Source organism: Mytilus galloprovincialis, chromosome 9 (genome assembly GCF_965363235.1).
Source record: "Mytilus galloprovincialis chromosome 9, xbMytGall1.hap1.1, whole genome shotgun sequence".
Lineage (NCBI taxonomy): Eukaryota > Metazoa > Mollusca > Bivalvia > Mytilida > Mytilidae > Mytilus > Mytilus galloprovincialis.
Window position 1 is genome coordinate 33095344 of NC_134846.1, and position 22339 is coordinate 33117682.

Genomic DNA, 22339 nt, shown 5'->3' on the forward strand with positions numbered 1-22339 from the left:
ACATTGTAATTCAGGCGACATAAGAAGACACCATGAAACCGTGAATTTTTGAACTGCATAAAAGGATATCATTTGTCAATTTTGATTAGTATCTAAATAAAATCAAACGGGGAAAAACTATTTTAGTTTCTTCGTTATAATTTAAATATCTCGGATAATAAACAAAAGTTAAGATGTCATAAGTTATATTTCATCATGTTTGGTTTTTGATATGAGATACTAGACTAAGTACTGAGAAGCTGAACATTCAGTTTTATAACAGAGCCAGTGCAGTTGGTTAGCCGACATAAATAAAAAAGTGAAATCTGATTGAATAAAAATTCGATCACTAGAACTAGGTTGTATTCTCGAGTACCCAAATGTTCGGCGCTGAACGTGAATGGTGAAAATAATTCCAAATAAGCGCTTCAGACGCATGAAATTTATCACTTGGGTTTTTATCTATTTTTCTCTCACTACTACTAACGCGTTCTATTTGAAAAAGAGAAAATCTATTTTATTCTCTTTTTAGTGTGGTTTCAAATTCGGTAAACAAAAAGATTGTCAACGTTTATTGTAAAAAACATCTTTATTTGAAGAAGCGAGGCGATTCAGTTGCTAAAAATTAGTGAAAATTTATCCAGAATTACACCTGATGTTAACTTTATATTCATGCAGCAACAAAGAATGATGAAACTCATTGAAATTTTTCCTTATCTATTATCATAATGAATTTAAAAATAAATGAGAATGGGGAAATATCCCCGGAATAAAATGACCTTGAGACTGGGGAAATATCCCAGAAAAAAAGACCTTCAGACTGGGGAAATATCCCCACTTTTCTTCAAATATAATTATAAGTTTGAGAAGTATGTGTAAGTAACTGTAATTAACATCATGAATAAAGTGGGGAAATATCCCCAAATTAAATATGACTTTCAATATGGTGATAAAAGAATACGAAATGGGGAAATTTCCCCATTAAATTACAAGTAGTGGGAAAACATCCATACAGGAAGACAACACATACGTGAACACTTAACAATATTGGGGAAATTTCCCCACATGAAAATAATCTTTAAAACAAGCTGTGTAATTGGTCATTTTCTATGTCGAAGAAATAAAAAATATACATGGAATGGGGAAATGTCCCCATTATGTGTATTTATCCATTTCTACAGCATTTTGCAAAGATTTACTTTCCGTCTAAAAATGTCAATACTGAATATAAAAATGACGAACATTTATCAGGTGAAGCTTGGAAAAGCAGTGTGATTCTCAATGCACTTTTCGACTGATTTTTTTTTATATTGCAAACAAGTCAAGCTAATGAAAATACTGCTTTAAATTCTTTTTGCAAAGTTAGATAGCGGGCCTTAGATTTGAAGGTCATAATTAACACTAACTAATGTACATGTGCAAGACTTTAAATGACTTTGAAACATTCAAATACGAAATAAAAGATGAATCTTGGTGATTCGCACTGTCTAGTGGGAAATAAATATGCATATTCAGGACAAGAACAAGTTAATGTAACATGAAAAATAACTTTACTTTTCACTTGAACCACACGCAGAGTCGGATTTTCAACAAGCTAATTCATAAAGGAGGAGTAAAAGATACCAGAGGGACATTCAAACTCATAAATCGAAAGTAAACTAACGCCATGGCTACAAAAGAAAAGACAAACAATAGTGAAGAAGAAACGTCAAAGAAATTAAAACCTACAAGCAACACGCATCCCACCAAAAGCTTGGGGTGATCTCGGCAACTCCGAAAGGGAAGAAAATACTGCTTCACATGTGACAACCGTCACGTTGTTCATAAGATAACAGTCCACCGAAACGGACATAGCATTATCACTTCGAGCCAATCAATCCTTTGATCAAACTCCTTCATGCTGCGTGCTAAGCGGAGAAGCAACAAATACAAATTCTAAAGTCTTCGTTTTCATCCAGCTGGGTTCCAAACTACGACCTCTCGCACTCGGGGTGATCACGCTACCACGTATTCGTGTATCCATCAAATTAAAGGAAAGTAAACGAGATATAAATCAATGTTTTTCAAGAGAAAACATAATTACAAACTGTTTAATGTCAGTACAGCACAAGTAGAAAATTTAAACTCTTGAAAATTACATATTAAAGCATGCACATTATTTTGAATAAAACATAATTGCACTGTTGCTGTTGAATCCATACGTTGTTCAACTGCTAGGTAAAATAGCCACAACAAATATGATACCTCATGTATATATAACAAATCAAATCAAAAAAGAAAACGAGTTCTATTAGTTCCTGTATTATAGAATAAAATATCTGTTTCTTTTGACATATATAGCCATATACATATGAGCTATATACGGTGCGTCTAGTTGTCATGTTCTTCGTATTTCCTGAAAATACATAAAAAAACAACGATTGATTTCGACCTTAAATGTTGTTAGTTGATGATTAAAGAAAAACAAATAAATATTATAAAGTAGTCAATTACCGATTTCGAGTTGAGTTTGCTAATAAAACGTCCAGATGTTTTGCTCAAATGAAAAATATTTAATTTGAAAAGAAGATAAATATTTAGTTTTCTCAGTGATATATAAGCAAGCAAAGACAACGCGTTTGACATTTGATATGTGAAGAGACATTTCCAGTCATTAATTCCACTTTCAATTTTTTCGATAAATATTTTGCCAAAAACTGGCGTGGATACTTTTAGTACACCCTTTGGCAATTCTACTTCACCTTTATCGTTAAACATGAACATTCCACTTGTTGAAATCTTCCAAGGCCCCGCATGATTGGATTTGTAACACAGTTTAATCTTATTAGATACTTCATCCATTGTAAATCTATAATGTAATGGCTTGATATGTTTCCGTACATCAGCAATAAATGGTTGAAGCCAGTTCCTAATATCGTATTGCCAAATTAAGTTGCTTGGATTTGGTAAGAGATCCAAAAGCTCAGGGATTTTTTCTGCGTCATTTCGACGGAGGGAATCTACTATTTTGCTGAAAACCGGGGTCAATATCCTCATGTGTGTGTCCAACATACAGAAAAGAAAGGTGAACCTGCAAAAAAAAAATATTTTCATAAAAAATTCTATCAAATTTTATATTGATTTATATTTTAAAAATGTCCGCATTACGATTCTTGTATGTGCATTCTTTTGCTAATTGTTTTGACATTTCTCTGAAGCAATATTGCGACAGTCATGATAGTGGATGTATGTGGAGTATTTATATATTACACTTGATACATTATTTCAGGGACGGTGTTCCATATCATGAATTCAGTTAGTCTAAAAATACGACGGGTGTCCCTCGAAGAGCTGTTAACCGAGTTTTCCGGTGGTATTGGAGTTACTTTATATTTTTATGTAATGGTTTGTCTTAGTTGTTTTACTGTTGAATATTGAGATGATTTATTTTAATCGACTTTTCATTATGATTCTCCGTCGGTATATTTTCTCGCTTTATTATATCTTATTCATCATGTTCATTTGGATACAGTTATTCATGTTAATACATAATGATACGACCCTTATAAAAATGGTAGGAGGAATCACCGATCAATTCAGTAGGAACAAGAATGTGTCCTCAGTACACGAATGCCCCACTCGCACTTTCATTTTCTATGTTCAGTGGACCGTGACATTGGGATAAAAACTCTAATTTGGCATTAAAATTAGAAAGATTATATCATAGAGAACATGTGTACTAAGTTCGAAGTTGATTGGACTTCAACTTCATCAAAAACTACCTTGACCAAAAACTTTAACCTGAAGCGGGACAGACGGACGAACGGACGGACGGACGAACGGACGGACGAACAGACGAACGGACGAACGGACGCACAGACCAGAAAACATAATGCCCCTCTACTATCGTAGGTGGGGCATAAAAATACGTGTGTCCATTGTCATGATTGTATTCCCTGATTTTTTTTTAGATAGGAATTCTATTATCTAACAGTAGTATGATTACTGTGGGCTATAAGATATCAAATGTCTACCTCTTGAAATACTTTCATGTGCACCAGTAACTCGCAAAACGATAAAACATATTTATTTTTGTTTTCCCGCCAGCAGTTGTCCGCTTGAATATACAATACTGGAGGCAACGTTCCACCCTGCAAAAATTATAATTCAAACCTTAAACATGTTATTTTATTTATCTTGCTCATTCATTACTTGATGTGTCAAAACAGGAGTTTGTTGTCCACTAAATACATGTAGCTGTAGCTGACTAAAATAATTGCAAGTATATAATACTGCCTTAGCAAGTACAGTATGTCCAATGAACATACACACCAATATAAAATATTAGTTACATAGTGTGCTAGTGACCTAATACGGTATATATGGGGTCAGTAAATTCCATATGGGGTGAGAGCGAAGCTCGAATCCCCATATGGCATTTACTGACCCCATATATACCGTATTACGTCACTAGCACACTATGTAACGAATTTATCTTACCGACTATCTTAACGTGTGAAATTAAGACTAGTGATTCTCAAAACGAGCAAGTCTTCAATACTGTTAGCGCTAAGAAAATACTTCCACTGAGCCTACAAAAACAGATGCCAACAATAACGACTTGTAAGGTTTAAATGTGTTTTATGAATTTGTTTCAATCTTAATCATCAATTTCTTCGTCTGTTGGAACTTTTAAGATTTTTTCTCAGTACCGTTTTGTTTTTTACAAAGGGACATAACACCATTACTAACCGTGTATGAAATAAGCCCCGCCCCCTTCTTACCTAATAAGGAATATAAAGGGACATAACTCCACTACTAACCGTGTATGAGATAAGCCCCACCTCCCTACTAACCTAATATCAAATATACACGGTTTGCACGCGGACGCTTTTAACCAATCATATTCCTTGAAATGTATAGGAGGTAAGATAAGTGTTATTCCTCCCTACCGTGTTGCTTTTAGTTGTTTTGTCATCGTAGTTGTAATGTTTTCCCCCTTCTTGATGTGGTATGGTATATGCTATATTTGTAACATAACCGAATTAAACTTCGATATTAATTATGAAAAGACAAAATATTGGTTGAAATCCATGTTGCTTTTTGTATATCAAGATACATTGTATTAAGAATGTCCCAGACACCCGCAGAAGTCGACTTAAACACATACGTATGCATGTAAACACATATAAATTTTTCATAGATTTTATATTCAATTATAATGCAAAATATTCTATAAGAATACTAAACCACCGAGGCTGTACCATTTTAGTAGGCTTGACTTCTAACAGATAACAAACAAAAAATGATATTTCTTTTTTTATGTCTCTTCATGATTAACCATGAACTTAATATGTAGTTCATCCATAAAGTGGAAAAGTAAAGATAATCGGTTTAATAGATATTACTATCTAGTAATAGCATAATTTAGTCAGTCATAATGTGAATCTTTTCAGTCAATATACTTATGTATGCACAAAACTGATAATCTGTGTATCGCACTATTTCGGATCATTTCTACTGAGGGCTATTTGAAATTTTCTAGTTTGAATTGTTCTATATTTGCATTGTTGTTTTGTAATATTTATAGCTGATTATGGACATTGATTTTACTCATTGTTGAAGGCTGTGTGGTGATCTATAATTATAATTTTTGGTGGCATTGATCTCTTGTCACATTCCAGCACTCTGCAATGGTGGTTTCTATAAATTTATCATTTATGATTATGAAATACATGCTTTTCTATTTCAAATAAATCAATACAAGTAAAGGCAAAGGCAGAGATAATCGTGTGTAAAATAGCAGAACAAATGTGTAGTCAAATAAAATAATCATTGTAAATGACATTAAAACAATGACATGATTAAACAATTCCTAAATAATTAAATTAACCTATACTGAGCCAAAAAAGTTTAGCAACACTTTTTTTTTTATTTTTTTTTTGTTGTTTCTGGATTTTTTTTTAATAAACATCATTGATATAATCCTTAGTATTACCTGTATTTTTAAGCAGTCGTACTTTTTTCCAGGTGATTGATTTTGCGCCATTTTAGCTTTGCGCGTGTAATTGATGTTTTACCTTCTGTACCTGTACTTTTAAGACGAAATTTAATTTGTTTTTGCACTAACGTTCAGAAACACACCATTGGTAAGAAAAACACATAAACGTGTGAAAAAATTGCATGGGGCGTCAACCAGGCCTCTCCGAAAATGACCGTCAGATGGCTCTTGGAATGGTTGATGCTTGCATTAGTGTTACTGACGTAGTGGATCGATTTAATGTGCATAAGTCAACAGTTTAAAGACTAAAAAACAGTTATCAACAAATTGCAACAGCACTGGATAGGTCAATATGTCGTAGACCAAAAACAACCATCGTCAAGGGAGGAGCGCTACATTCGCTTTACGTCAACACGGGACAAGTTTTTTGTGGCCACAACAGTAGTGCATTGACTAAGGGCAGCTGCTGGTGTGCCTGCCAATACTTATGTGATGCCATGAAAGCATGGTCGAGAAATTGATTTTGAATAACACAATACTCAATTCCGCTTTTTGACCCTCTCGCGCTCCATGCAACAAATATTCTAATGAATATGCGTGTTAAACATACATTTTGCTTCTCACATGTCCTAATTCATAAAAACAAATATGTAACCCATAAAAAAACGACAACCACTGAATTACAGGCTCCTGACATGGAACAGACACATACATACATAATGGGGGGTGGGGGGGTAATCATGTTCGCGGGATCATAATCCTCCCCTAACCTGGGACAATGGTACAACGGTACAACATGAGAATGTATTTTGTGACTTTTCAAAAGTAATCCGTTTTTTCTTCTTTATCCTGTTCACTAGCCCAAATATATTTATTTTATTTTATTAAAGAAAACCGATATGCAATGACTTTGTAAACTATGCTCAACAGCAAAATAAACTGACCATCGCCATTTTTTTTAGTACATGTCTTAGGCAGCAACCATTTCATTTTCGGGGGGGGGGGGGGGGGCAAACAATTGATTTTCCCATAAAACGACAAGACAAGACAAACTATTTTATTTTCTCAGTCATAAACGTGTACACTAGTACTGTAGCCTTTTTTCTCTCTCGAGCCTTTGAATGTTGATTTTAAGAACGAAACCGTATTAAAGAAAATTGTAGTATGTTTTAGTAAAAAAAAAATATAGGTTGCTGTTGCTTTTTTTAACGCAATTTGTACTTAATAAAAGTATCTCCCATGCCTATCAATTATGCAATAAAAAAAGTATCACGCAAAAAGTAGAAAATTCTTTTGAGGCCTATTAGGTCTGAGTAAACTATGTTAATTTTCCTTTTATGACAATGCAGAGTGAACGAAGCATCTAGTGATAAAACATATCGGCTGCACACATCGATCAATTAGATTAATCATAGTTTTAATTTTGAATACCATATTATCTTCATAAAATGTCTGTGCCAAAAAAAAAATCGTTTTATAACCCCAGCTTCATAGTGCGTGATTTATGACAACTTGCCGCTGGGTGCGTAAATATTAACACCGATGTGAAGTGCCTACTTCTTAAAGCTTTTATATAAACAAAATAATTAATGCATTTGTACATTTTGATTGGAATAGGTATATTAATATTTCTATCTGTTATTAAAGGATTAACCTCGATTATTGAGGGAAATCCTCTCGTTATGAAAGTAGTTACTCTCATGCGTGTTAAGGAATTTTTGATTCTCGGACTATCATTTTTTTCGACATTCGATTTTTATCTCAATATGAACAATTTTGTTTTTAAATCCTGTTATTTTCAATGGGAACCCACAATAATTATTTAAAAAGTTCTTGCCGCCTCCACCTCCACAAAAAATGAATGGTCAATGTCTAATATAAAATCATTAATAAAATGATATCGTAAGATATGCTTTAAGTTTACTCGGGGGTGGAGAGGGGGCACTTACTATGCAATGAGTGACAGGAATGGGCCGCTGGAATAGGTTAAAATTTCTTGCTACATGATATATAATAGTTGATAAATTCAAATATCAATTATGGGTTCATATTATCACTTGCTTGATAATATCAGAAGTATCTGAAACAAATCAGATGCCAGTATTTATTTTTAATGCGGTTAAACCACAGTCGACTTGTAAATGCATTAGCTATTTGTCAAACTAATTAATCTCTATTATTCTAATGTAGTATTTCCACTGATGCTAGTCATAGATGCTATAAATCCGATTATTTTGACATTTGCACCTAATTACCATATCCAAAGGTTTGTATACATGAAACACTATACCATTGATCAGTGGCAGATCCAGAATTTTTCACAAGCCGGGGCCCACTGACTGCCTAAGAGGGGGCCCGCTCCGGTCCTGCTTCAGTAATTCCCTATATCATAATCAACCAAATTTAGCATCAGTAGTCAGAGCTCATGTTTTGTCTGTTATTGTGTATATATAAGCCGACCCTAAACAAAATTTACTTACTCAGTACTTACTTTTCTTAATCTTACGTATACATGTATATGGGTTATATTTAGTTTTTAAAGATCATTAAAACCGAATATTTTTTTTTGTTTCGATTTGTTTTGTTGTAATAATTCACTACGTCAATTGATAAAAAGCATCAATATAAATACAAACATGTTTAACCCCGCCGCATTTTTGCGCCTGTCCCAAGTCAGGAGCCTCTGGCCTTTGTTAGTCTTGTATTATTTTAATTTTAGTTTCTTGTGTACAATTTGGAAATTAGTATGGCGTTCATTATCACTGAACTAGCATATATTTGTTTAGGGGCCAGCTGAAGGACACCTCCGGGTGCGGTAATTTCTCGCTACATTGAAGACCTGTTGGTGACCTTCTGCTGTTGTTTTTTTATTTGGTCGGGTTGTTGTCTCTTTGACACATTCCCCATTTCCATTCTCAATTTTATTTCACATATTTAGACGTTATAATAACCCCTATCTAATAATTTCACTTTGACATTAGTTACATCGTTTATTGATTTGTTATGGCCACTTATATTTCTTATTTGCCGTATTGCTTCACCTATAATAAATCCTCGGAATACAATGCTGTGATTGACAGCTACTTTTGTATTTCTGTGTGTATAGATATAATAATTAGTTTCTTTAAAATGTATTTCAAGGTCAAGAATGCCAGGTGTTGTAAATTATCAATTTTTACAGCGGATGAGGGCATTCCGGTGTATTGCTATCGCCTAGATTTCCATTACGTAATATTCGTTTTGGTTTTTTGAACCGATCTATAAACATGATGAAGACATCATCAAGTGCAAACTTATATTCCTTATCGCTTGTTAAAAATCCATTTCTTCAATGAATACTCATCACATACTTTTTTTAAAAAGATAAATTAATAATATTAAAATGTTTTGTTATACGTATAAACATTTAGTGAAAAATCATTCAAAATAAATATGCACACGCATGCGGTAGAATATCTCAAGAACGTTTGCAATCTTAAGCAACGATAACTCAACCATGCACTAGCACGGCACTATTATTAATATAGAAGAATAGAATGATATACAATGAAAATACACGTAACTGTAATATACAAGTATATAATATACTATATAACAATAATATACCTGAGTAATTATACGGATTTGTATCACGTACTTCAATATAATAGTCATTACGGTGAGGATGAATTCCCAGTCATTAATTTATCTACACACGAACTTGTCCAAGAAAAAAATTATATCTGCACATAAAACCTCATTTTCAGGTATAGATATGGGTTTTTTTCTGAGACAAGTGCTTCTCGGACCATTCACAAGAACTTGCGGTCATCCGATTTTCAGTATTTCAGTACTTTGGTTTCATTCTTCGAACAGAACCCTGCATAACTGGATAATTTTGGGTCAAGGGAAAACGTTACGTAGCCCTAAGCAATAAACCATACAGGCCTCATTTCGTAGCATATTATGTTGAAGTAGATTTCATATTATAACTTAAATATTTTAGTTAAATACAATGACGATGATGGCGGCCTAAGGATCTTCGCGGTTTTATTTTGTATTTGTTTTTGTGCAGTAGTGTTGTGTTCAATTGAAATAACATATATTGTATACTGAGCATGTTTAGTGAGAATATAAAAAAGAAGATGTGGTATGATTACCAATGACACAACTATCCACAAAATACCAAAATGACACAAACATTAACAACTATAGGTCACCGTACGGCCTTCAACAATGAACAAACCCCATACCGCATAGTCAGCTATAAAAGGCCCCGATAAGACAATGTAAAACAATTCAAACGAGAAAACTAACGGCCTTATTTATGTCAAAAAATTAATGAAAACAAATATGTAACACATAAACAAACGACAACCACTGAATCACAGGCTCCTGACTTGGGACAGGCACACACATAAATAATGTGGCGGGGTTAAACATGTTAGTCATGTTAGTAACTCCGGAAATAATTATACTGAATCTGATCGTTCATGTAAATCATGATACAAGACATTGAGGAATTAGCAGATGGGAATTTGTTGGGATAAACTTCAGATTTTGCGGTCATTAGTTATCTCGTACATTACTTAATAACTATCATGCAATCGTTGGTCATTTTATTTTCTCAGGAGGATTGATTACTACACAAATTGTCTGTTCACTACTGCATGGCTATGTAAATATTTCTATTAAAATCAATAAACTATGGCATGAGAAATAAATCATACATGCAGAATACTTGCAGTTTTAATAAGTTAAATATTGTTTCTAGATAAACATTGTGGTCAAATCTATAGAGACAAATAAACTTATGACGCTTGAAAATAAAAAAAAATCGCAAAGGCTTCAACGGAATAGTGATTTCTGCTGTCATTTTGAAAGCGTAATGTTGACTGTAAAATTGAATCCATGCATTTATCTGTAAAATACCGAATTACCAAAAGGATCAAACCATTTCTGTATTTACTATTTCATGACTTTGGAGATTATATTTTATCAAAGTAGCATTATATACCATGGAGTTTACAAAAGTACAATGTTAAAAAAAATTACCTAAACTTACTAAAAACGTATAATGTGTTATTTGTTCTTATTAATTTTGTTCACTATTTCTCCTTAACACACCAAAAGCACGAAAAGAGGCTTATAAAGATAGAAATATATATATTGTTTTCAAACATTTATTATTCAACAAAAATTTAGAGTCCTGGGGCCTGGTTTTCGAAAGTATCATAAGATATGTCATAAGATATATCTTAGGACATATTTTATGATCATCTTATGACTATCGTATGATATGTCATAGGATGTAAATCAAAGTTGTCTTAAGAGAGTCGTAGCTTTGGTGCTCTTATGACTGTCATAAGTGAACATTATTTTCTAATATTTTAAGTAATGATTAAAAAGTGATAAATATAAAAATTAAAATGAAAAGTATGAACATATTAATATTTACGAATATTTTATTTCTTTCATATAATGGACATGAAATTTTATATAAAAAGGAATTGATATTTGACTTGAAAATTTGTTAAAAATTAGTTTGTGATAAATAATAAACTTGAACTTCGTTTTCGTGTATAATCATACTTTTTTTAAAAGTGAATACTTTTTAGATTCGGTACATCGAGTACCCGTTTATCGAAATGCCCGTGCACATACGTTGATATAGTTCTATCAGAGACATATATATGTCTCTGGTTCTATTAACTATACTAGGAACTAAGTAATATGTATATGAATTATACAAAACCATGACTATTAGAAAAGAATTCAAAATTATATGTCGCAGGAGATTCAAATTTTAGTTCACGTAGTTGAGAAAAATAAAATCCTTACTATTAAGCTAACTGAGATACACAACAAATATTTGTATTGCAATTAACATGAAATTAAACATGAAAAGTAATTAAAATGTTAGTTTACAATCATAAGACCATCATAAGTCATGTCGCGAGGGGTCTTAAGTTTACCACAAAAGTTATGACAATTCGTAACTTAGGACACTTTCGAAAACATATCTTACGACTATGACATGTCATAAGACCATCATAAGACATGTCTTAGTCATAAGATACTTTCGAAAACCAGGCCCCTGACTCACTAAATTTTGAGGTAAATCATGACTGAAAACTGTAACAATAGCCTTTTATTGAATTATCAATTGTTTAGCAATAAGGTCTTTAAGTTAGTCTAAATATGTATATCAATTAAAAAAAACATTCAGATTGTAGTTTGGTCATGAAACTACGGTGGCAGAATGCGAACATGAAAGAAAAAAAAATATGTTGTTCCCTCATGATACTATGTCGTTCCTTCAAGATGATATGTCCTTCACACAAGATAGCTATCTCGTTCCCTCAAGATGCTATGTCGTTCACTTAAGATACTATGTCGTTCCCACAAGATAGTTATCTCGTTCCCTCAAGATAATATGTCGTTTCCTCAAGATATTATGTCGTTCCCTCAAGATACTATGTCGTTCCTTCAAGATGTTATGTTGTTCCCTCAAGATGCTATGTCGTTCCCTCAAGATACTATGTTGTTCCCTCAAGATGTTATGTCGTTCCCTCAAGATACTATGTCGTTCCTTCAAGATGTTATGTTGTTCCCTCAAGATGCTATGTCGTTCCCTCAAGATACTATGTTGTTCCCTCAAGATGTTATGTCGTTCCCTCAAGTTATTATGTCGTTTCCTCAAAATACTATGTTGTTCCCTCAACATAGTTTTAACATTGTATTGATATTGCTATGTTGAGGGAACGAGATAACTATCTTGAGGGAACAACATAGCAACTTCAGGGAACGACATATCATCTTGAGGGGAAAACATCGTTTCTTGAGGGAAAGACATAATATCTTGAGGGAACGACATGATCTCTTGAGGGAACGACATATCATCTTGAGGGAACAAGATGACTATCTTGGGGGAACAACATAACATCTTGAGGGAACGACATATCATCTTTAGGAAACGAGAAATTTATCTTGTGGGAACAACATAGTATCTTGAGGGAACGATTTGAAAGATCGTCGAGTCCAGTTCGTAAAATGTATGCATTTGTTTTTTGAATGAAGTAAAGCGTTTCCAACGAGTTTTTAAATCTAAATTATTTTTAAACAATCTATAGCTCCATTCGATCATATTTTTCATCTCGATATCCCTTAATTTTATTCAATATATATATATTTTCAAAATACAGAAAAGAAGATTAAGTTTTGTTGAATCGACCATGAGTATAGTATGTGATATTTTTTTCTCATTGTTAAAGACCTACGGGTAGCCTGTAAATCCTTACGACCGCTTTATTGTAATGCTTTTGCGCCACTTTGCACACAATGCAGTGATTTGTTATGTTAAATTTACGCAAAAAAAAAACAAACCCAACAACATTTAACTTAGAATAACTATTTTATAACACTAATTTTAAAAAACGTGCATACATAAAAGTAATAGTTATGAAAAAAAAAAACATGTCGTCATATATTTATTCTTTACATGTAATATCTTCATCAGTCGTTCTGTTCATTTTTTTTTAAATACTGTGCCATGTCACACATCAGATCTAGACTAATTACTATAAAACATCCCAAAAAGTAATTATGCTGTTTTACCATGATACTATATAGATAAAATTTCTCTGAAAAAAGTTTAATACCGTAAATAATAGTTAGTTTTCTTACGCTTTTGTTTTGTATGTGTTTGATAGCTAGCACAGTATTACATGTATTATGCATCATAGATGGTTGTTTAATGGAAATAGTTTTAAAGTCGAAAATAGTAAACCACTCATATATACACTAGCTTTCATTCATTTTATAACACGGATATCATTTAATATTAAACGTTTCCGGGCAGTTGAAGAATCAAACCACATGGGATCTTTCTTGTGTAGCTGAATAAAGGAGTGGTGTAGTGCATACACCTTTCAGATGATGTAAAATGTAAAACCAATTGACAAGTCGATTACTAGTTATTGTATTGATATATGTCAGAGATCATATAGTTTCTAATGAACGAACGAATCATTGTAAATGTAAAATTACTGATCTTTATCTGCGATGGAAACTCAAGTTAAAGCTTATAGTAAAAATTATAACAACATTACCACATCTCGCGTCTGAGACAGTAAACATATTATGATACAAACACAAGCTATTTTATCGTAATCATAAATAAACAATTATGTATACTAGTATACAGAAATCTGGAAAACCAGATAGGTTCATTATACATGCACCTAAACTGGCCATTCGTTAAAGAGCGGAACGAATGAATACCATGTAATACTCTATGCTTATTCGTATTTATACATTAATTCATAAAAATCGTTTGTAAGTGAGTAAAACGTTTTTTAAGCGTCTTAGGATGTTTATTCATGTTGTTTTTAGGATTTTTGCAAGATATTCGGAATCCTCTGGGTTTTTTTTATGTACTTTCCCAAAATATTTTGCCCGCTAACCCCTACTTTTATATATTTTGTTATATTAACACATGGTATGGGTAAAATCCCTTTGTTCTTACTGTGCTATAATTTGGATAATGCACAGCAAAGGTGTGCATTAACTACCTCAGATATACTGCACAGTTCAAATCTATTTTTACCTTAAGGGGCGGTTCCTAGATTTTAAAAGGGGCGTTATTCTATCAAATTTAAAAAATATATCACCGAGCGTAGCGAGACTAAAAACAATTTTAAGGCAAAACACGATAATTTGTCCAATCCTAGGGTGAACGACATGTTCGTCCCCACCCCCCGAATCCGCCATCTGCCTTGAAATTACGACAAAACTGAACTTTGTGCAAACATCGTAGTTTTAGAATAGGAAAAAAGAAAGGTTTCTCATTCCTTTTTTTCATCTTAGCTTGAACATAAAATGTTTCAGTATTATATTTTGCGTACAACATAAATCTTAAATCAGTGTTTTAAAGTCAGAAAGAAAGTTAAAACAATTTTTGGTAACTTCCGCCAAAAAAGAAATGTAACTAAGAATATCCGAATAAAAGAAATCTGATTTGGACTAGTTTTCAATTCAATGGAATTTATAACGACTTCTTGAATATCTATTCCCCATGTTTTTGGATCGAATTTAAAGGGGGTCATATCTAAGTTTGTTTTAAAACAGGGAGATTAGCTAGAGATCAATCAGACTTCATTTAGATGGAGGTACGTGTCTGTAGACACAAAGAAATTTGGGGGAGGGGGAGTAAAAGATTGGAAAGAGAAACGTATTTTCTGTTTATTCAACAATTAAAATTTTAAATATAACATCTAATTCTTCCTCGGTTTATCTTTCTCTATTAAGCATATCATTGGTGGAAAGAAATTCAAAAGCAATTAATCTAAACTCAATAACCCTTTCAGTTATGATTTTTTTTCATACAACGATTTGAAAGTATTCAATTTGTCAAAGTCTTAATCGTCATTTATTAAAAAAAAATGGGAATAGATTTAATAGAAACATTTAAAAAAAAATTACCATTAAATTACAATTTTACAATAAGTCTAAACCTAAAAAAAAGTTATCAATTGAAAACTTACCAATGAAAGTCGTATTTCCCCCTTTCTTTACCCTACAATAAACTTTCCTAGGATCCGTGGATTGCGGAATATCGTCCACATCCAAAACGTTCACGTAAATTAATGACGTCATGTGTTAAAACAGTTATTGGCCAATCAAATCGGTACATAGAATTTAATCTGCACGCGCTCAGGATGACCCTTTAACCCGAACTCCTTCGTCGTTCGGGTTAATAAGGGTCACCTGAGCTGTGCAGATTAAATTCTATATACCGACTTGCTTGGTCAATAACTATAACCATAATGTTATTACACAAAGTTCTATTTAAAAATCTAATAAAATCCTTGTTATTTTTTTAAAAGTTTTTCTAAGAAAAAAGGTGCAAATGTTAAATGTATGAAAAATATAAAATATAGAGAGAATGATTTCCCGCCATATTTTCAATGCCCTTTTTTTTTATATTAGCTCACGGATGGTTTTGGCAGTCTAATTGTTTTACCTTTATTCCTCCTTTATTCATAACCATTCTTATTTTTATTTTAACTGTTGCTGTGTGCAAATTAAGGACAACCGATAGACAAATGCAATAACATCAATAATTTAAGACCTCATTAAAGATTAAAACAAAATTAAATTACATTAGACACATTTAAAACTTGACGGTCTCACCGTCAAGTTTTAAATGTGTGAAAATGTGTCCTATCGAATAAATAGAATAGAATAGAAGAGAAGAGAAGCAGTGGTGGATTCAAGGTTTGAACCCCCTTTTTTTGGACGATCAATGCATTTGAATTGGGACATGTAGTTGGACCCCCCCTTTTTTGTCGTGGTTCATGAACCCCCCTATTTAAAATGGCTGGATCCGCCCATGAGAAGTTTAAATCGGGGTTACATGAACATTACAAATATAAGCTTGGCAGTACTAGTAGAGTTTCGTATCAACATTGCTACCTTTCCAATTTAAAAACATTAGCATAATAAATATCTTTATCACGCTTAAGGACTATAGTCAACTTCATGTGCTATATTTGACTTTTTAAGATATACGCTTTTAAAAGATGATATATTCTAAATGTACACACGTTTTATGTTCTTAGATAGCAAAATTATTTTGTGATGACTTTAGCCATTATTGAAAGCCCTGTCAGTAACTTTTGCAATTTAGCAATTTTAGACAACACAGACATTCTATCGTCTTTATTCATTGCAATGGGAAAAAAGAAAATGTTCTGTACCGTTGACAGTACTAGAATCACATACTATACATATGTATTCTGCGTGCAGAGGTATCAGGATGCATCTGTCTAGTTATATTTGTAAAATGTTAGGGAGCTACCATTTGATTTTTATGGGGGGGGGGGCTAGGATTAAAAATCTTGTCCTGCATTTTTTTTTAGTTTTAATCTCTGTCCTGCCTTTTTATTTTTCACTTTATTCGGTCCTGCTTTTTTTTTTCTTAGTTTATCCTGACTTTTTTTACATAAATTGTCATCCTGACTTTTTTGCAAGTGTCTCATCCTGCCTTTTTTTTTTTAACTCAAAACTCATGTCCTGCCTATTTTTTTCAAATTTCATCCTAGCACCCCCCCCCCCTCCCCCCATAAAAATCAAATGGAGGATCCCTTATCTAGTATAAGATGCATCTGTCTAGTTCTATTTGTAAAATGTTATCTAGTATACGAATAAATACGTTGCCTTGAAGGATACTTAATAATGGACAGCTATACAGTATAAACTGCTACTTTTTTGTATTTCAAAAACATGCAACTAAACGTTAAGCATGCAATTATCAGTTAATCGATCAACGTTTTAAATAAAGTTAAACGGTGTTTGTATATTCGCTTATATTATATTTCCTTTATCCTGCAATCAGCCAACTATTGTACAAACAACAGGTACACTAATATTTTTGTTGTTGCTTTATTTCTACTTGTTCAAATTAATGTTCTGTTGTCCGACTTCCATATTGAACGAGCGGTAATGCGGATATTCCTTTTTTTACGTAACAGTTAATTTTTGGGGTCCGCGTTAAGCTACATGTCAAATTCTTTGAAAAATAAGGGACAATTTTTTTAGATTTTATACAACTAAAATTTCAAGTGAATGGTGTAAATTTCAGGATAAAAATAATATACGTTTATTTTCGGAGAAAACAAATATAAGTACTTGCTACGAGTCTGAGAAAAGCTCGGCGAAGTTAGTTTTTCGTCATGTTTCGAATACTCATACACATAAGTTGTAGATTTTCCGACAATGTACATATATCATATATCTATCACACTCGGGGAGAAAATAGATACATGCGTGGAATGAAAAATGTGCTGAAAATACACGTTTGCAATATTGGAAATTCCTTTGTGGTTTTAAGGAATGGTAATACTTGTTTTACGCACTTGAACGTAACCTTTATTGCTTTTTTTCATAAAGTGTATATCATATTATGCGTACATTCGCCATGATAACGATTTTAATTTGAAAATAAGTTGAAATAAAATTATACATACCTGCCCCTTTTCTGTCTCATCTTCGCTGACGCTAAATACGGCATCGGATATCATAAGCATTGAAAGAAATAAAAAGAACACATTTTAAATTAGGAAAACCATGGTGGAATTATAAAATCGACGATTATTTCAAAGTACACATCTGGACCGATGTGGGCGTGTCAAATACCGTCTGTTTTCAAGAGAAGGGTCAAATTTTTACTGTGATTGACATGCAGGCTAGGGTGAGAAGTATAAATTAGTGTGAACATATTATTAATTAAACACTCATTGGTAGGATATTCATTATGGCAAGTTGGGACATTGTATTAAACAGTGGTGATTTTTATCTTGTTCTTGGACGTTTTAAATGGGGAAAAATAAAATATATCATACCTGGAGGATTAGGATTTTTTTTAAAAGGTACTGTAGCTTAAGTTAACTTAGTCTTGGCTTATGCCAATGCAGAAAAAAATGAGAACGAATTTTTTTTATAATTTCACATTTTTCTAATTTAAAATTACATTTTTCAATACATTTTGTAGTTTTGATTGACAATTATTTTTAGCGTTTGGGCAATCAAAAGCTGACATCCACTATAATATTATAGCCAAAAGTGATGAAAGTTGCATTAAACACCAACAAGTAATCAATAAATCTTATAATTTCAACAGTTCATTAAAATTCACTTTCAAGAAAGTACATTTTGCTTGGTTTCAGTTATTGTTTTAGAAATGTTAAAGACTTTAAACGTCATTATCTACCAGGGTGCGATAATGACCGGAAATGGTTCAGTGCTGGTCATGTGTTAACGAGAAATTTTATTTTTCTTAATTGACGAATTTAACAGGTTTTCTTTTTTAGATCACCTGGCCCAAAGGGCCAAGTGAGCTTTTCCCATCACTTTGCGTCCGTCGTCCGTCGTCGTTAATTTTTACAAAAATCTTCTCCTCTGAAACTTCTGGGCCAAATTAAACCAAACTTGGCGACAATCATCATTGGGGTATCTAGTTTAAAAACGTGTCCGGTGACCCGGCCAACCAACCGAGATGGCCACCATGACTAAAAATAGAACATAGGGGTAAAATGCAGTTTTTGGCTTATAACTCAAAAACCAAAGCATTTAGAGCAAAATTAATCTGTTTATCAGGACAAGATCTATCTGCCCTGAAATTTTCAGATGAATCGGACAATCCTTTGTTGGGTTGCTGCCCCTGAATTGGTAATTTTAAAGAAATTTTGCTGTTTTTGGTTATTATCTTGAATATTATTATAGATAAAGATAAACTGTAAACAGCAATAATGTTCAGCATAGTAAGATTTACAAATAAGTCAACATGAACGAAATGGTCAATCGACCCCCTAAGGAGTTATTGTCCTTAGTAGTCATTTGTAAATTTTTACTAACATTTTCCACTGAAACTACTAGGCCAAGTTCATTATAGATAGAGATAATTGTAAGCAGCAAGAATGTTCAGTAAAGTAAGATGTACAATCACATTTCCATCACCAAAACACATTTTTGTCATGAATCCATCTGCTTCCTTTGTTTAATATTCACATAGACCAAGGTGAGCGACACAGGCTCTTTAGAGCCTCTAGTTTCATTTTGTTTCAAAAAAGTCTACTATAAAAGATACATTAAAAATAATAATGAAAGCAATATATGCATTACCGAAAAGATCAAATCTAGAAGTTTAGTTATAGCACTATATACATGATATATAATAATGACTTTTGCGTTATAGCCAATTATTTTAACATCTAAAATAGATGTAGCAAGAAATGATCAACAATACGCAATTTGCACATAAGTTACAAATACTCAAATTATCAGTAACAGGATGAGTTTTACCAATATTTTACGTTTTTAAGGAAATGCGAATGCGAAAGCTATCCACCAGAGTTCAAAGCATTAAATTGGTAGTAAGCTAACTTTTCCTATAATCTTGAAAACTACAATAGCTAGAAAAATTTAAAAGGTGAAACAATTTTTAAGAAAAGGAAGATATTAATTCATTTATGTTGTTGTAAAATTGGCATTGATGCAATTGTACTTTTAACTATATTTGACTACAAATATTTGCCTTGAAATGGGTAAATACGTTTGCCCTTAAAATGTCCGATGTAATTGCGTCCTAGATTTTGGCGTCCTAAATACATGATATACATCAATTCGCAAAGCATATATTTTTTTCTAAGTATAACTGAACGCGATCAGATTCAAGGCTTTATGGTTTTTGTTAATACTAATCTTTATTGCAAAATTACTCCTATAAGGGTCAAGCAATACATTTCGTTGACTTATTTGAATATTTCAGGTTTTAGGAGTGGATGGAGAGGTTCAAAGTGTTCAGCTTAAAGATTTCGATACACAGAAATCCTTATTTAAAGACCAGTTCAAAGGGACTTTATTTTCAAGATCAACCTTCTTAAAGGCGTGGAATCATATCTGTGGTAAGACTTTTGTTCATGTTGTTAGTCATTGAACATGTAGAAATTAAATGGTAGCTTCCTTAGTAACACAAATAGATAAAAATAAATAGATTAATTTAATTCTTGAATTTGACAGCAATACAAGAAAAAATAAAATGACCTGGGATTTAGTAAGCTTAATATATATCTAAGATAGCTACATAGTTTGATGAAAATCCAAGTTGATTTGAAAAAGTTATAAAAAAGATTAAAGATGCCTATCTGAATTTATATAATAATTTTAATTTTTACCTATTGTAAAATTAAATTCTTTCATTTCACAGCAATAAAATAAACTACCTAATAAGCTTGAATTTTGTAAGATCAATATTTAATTTAGTTAGATGGGCTGATTTACACCAGTCAAAACTAAATTTGAAGGTCAAGACTAGTCGAGACAGATCGAGACTAGTCAAGACAGGTCGCGACAGGTCGAGCATTGGTCAAGACCATTTCAGACTACACAAAGATCATCAAGTGCTGAATCAGACTAATTAAGTAAAGTCGAGACATAGTCGAGTACACTAAAGTACAGTTAAGTACAGTCGAGACAATGTCGAGACTAGTCGAGTAAAATGTGTGCTCGATTTTACTGGTCGAGCACAAAAACTGGTCAATTCAGACTCTGAGCAGTTTGTAGTGTATGCCTACTGCTGATTGTGCGGTTAACCTTTTTAATATGATAAATTGAACCTCAAAATAGGATTTTATTTGTAAAAATGTGACAGTTTTTATCAAAACAAAATATTATTTTGATAGGAAACAGAGATGACAATTGAGCTCGAGTCAAGAACTTTACATGCAAACGAGGTAAGTTGAGGATGAACTTAGGTGAAATTAAATAAAGCAAGAATTTAAGATTGTTACTATTACCCGGAAGAGCATTAGATAAGCCTCAAAATAAGCTAAATACATTGAAATGTCATGGAGCTTATTTCGAGATATTTGATTTTTAAAAGATGGCCGGATAAGGCTGACTCGAACTCTGTGTATATATCTGTCTGACAGGATTTATCTGACCTTCACCTCATCATGCTCATTGTCATCATATTTTAAAATGTCAAGTTTATGCGATACTTGTAGTTAGAGCTTATTCTTTAATAATTTCCACATGAAATCAGTGATTAGTGAATCGGACGAGACGTTTCAGTATGTGTGGTTAGTCAATTAAACAAAACACTGATTACTTTGATTTACAAACTCAATTATTTTCAAAGGAAATGAAGATACCTGAGAATCAGATAAACATCAGATCATTGGAAGTAACAAATGTGAGTATGAAGTATGAGTATGTTTTATTTGTTTCTGCTAGTCCCATGTCGTGGATTATGAAATAATTTACTGAAACTTAGATTACAAAATTGTAATGCCTTGGGCAAAGTGGATCAGTGAAATATATAACATGTGTATGCAATGTAGTTTTAAGCTATCAACCGTTATATTTCTGTCTTCTCCGCAAAATATCAACGAGCACCTAAAACAAAAACATATATTTATATTATTTTTAAGTTCAGATTTGCACGTTGTGTTATAATTCAGCTTTCTTTGGAAAACCGGTTGGGATCCAGTTCGCGGAAAAGGTGGGGAGGGGGTGTAAACCTGGAACATCATGATACATTTGCATTTTTTGTGAACTTCAAAAATAATCTAATAATTATTTCCAGTAATGTGTCATTGCTGGAATGATTTCACACTTATTTGAAACATTTGTTTGTTTTTTACTTGACGTTAAATTGGGCCACATTTGTACATGTTAAATGTCTGTCCCAAATCAGTAATTTAGTGGTCGTTTTGGTTGCTGTTTGTGATCTATGAAGCATTTCTATTTATCGGCCGTTGATATTCACGTTTAAATTTGTATGCCCCACCTACAATAGTAGAGGGGCATTATGTTTTCTGGTCTGTGCCTCCGTTCGTC

General features: G+C 32.6%; 1 protein-coding gene and 1 long non-coding RNA gene across 2 annotated transcripts in view; one reads left to right on the top strand and one right to left on the bottom strand.

Annotated features, from left to right (window-relative positions):
* Positions 1-22339, top strand: part of LOC143046536 (MAM and LDL-receptor class A domain-containing protein 1-like) — a 65548-nt gene that overhangs the window by 14162 nt on the left and 29047 nt on the right. The gene's annotated exons all lie outside the window — the stretch shown is intronic.
* Positions 2343-4198, bottom strand: LOC143046762 (uncharacterized). Its single transcript, XR_012969267.1, has 3 exons — positions 3993-4198; positions 2721-3049; positions 2343-2374 (listed from the first exon to the last, which is right to left on the bottom strand). It is a non-coding gene; the product is annotated as an uncharacterized LOC143046762 (long non-coding RNA).